This window comes from Chinchilla lanigera, unplaced genomic scaffold, assembly GCF_000276665.1.
Source record: "Chinchilla lanigera isolate Chin_1 unplaced genomic scaffold, ChiLan1.0 scaffold00173, whole genome shotgun sequence".
NCBI classification, from domain to species: Eukaryota; Metazoa; Chordata; class Mammalia; order Rodentia; family Chinchillidae; genus Chinchilla; species Chinchilla lanigera.
The window spans coordinates 846,262-846,699 of NW_004955574.1; positions in this window are offsets into that span (position 1 = coordinate 846,262).

Consider the following 438-nt stretch of genomic DNA (forward strand, 5'->3'; position numbering starts at 1 on the left):
GGCTGGCATCAAAAGCGATGGCTCAGCCTCCCAAGTGCTGAGATTACCGCCATCCACCACCACGCCTGGCTTTATTTTTTATTTTAAAGCAGGGTCTTCTTTTTTTTTTTTTTTTTTTACTGAGAATCGAACTCAGGGCCACATGCTTGCCAGGCAGGTGCTGTGTAAAACGGGGTCTTTCTAATTTGCCTAGAGGGAACTTGAACCTGTGATTGATCATCCTCCCTCAGCTTCACTCAGCCTCCCGGGGGAGTTACAGGCACTAACCAACGTGCTAGGGTGTAACTGTCTTCCCATGTTCACCCAGTGCTTTGTTTAAAATATATTGAGGCTGGGAGTGTGGATCAGTGGTGGAGCATGTGCTTGTAAGCAGGAGGCCCCGAGTTCCAGCAACCGTGTGTGCGCGTATAGACACACACACACACACACACACACACA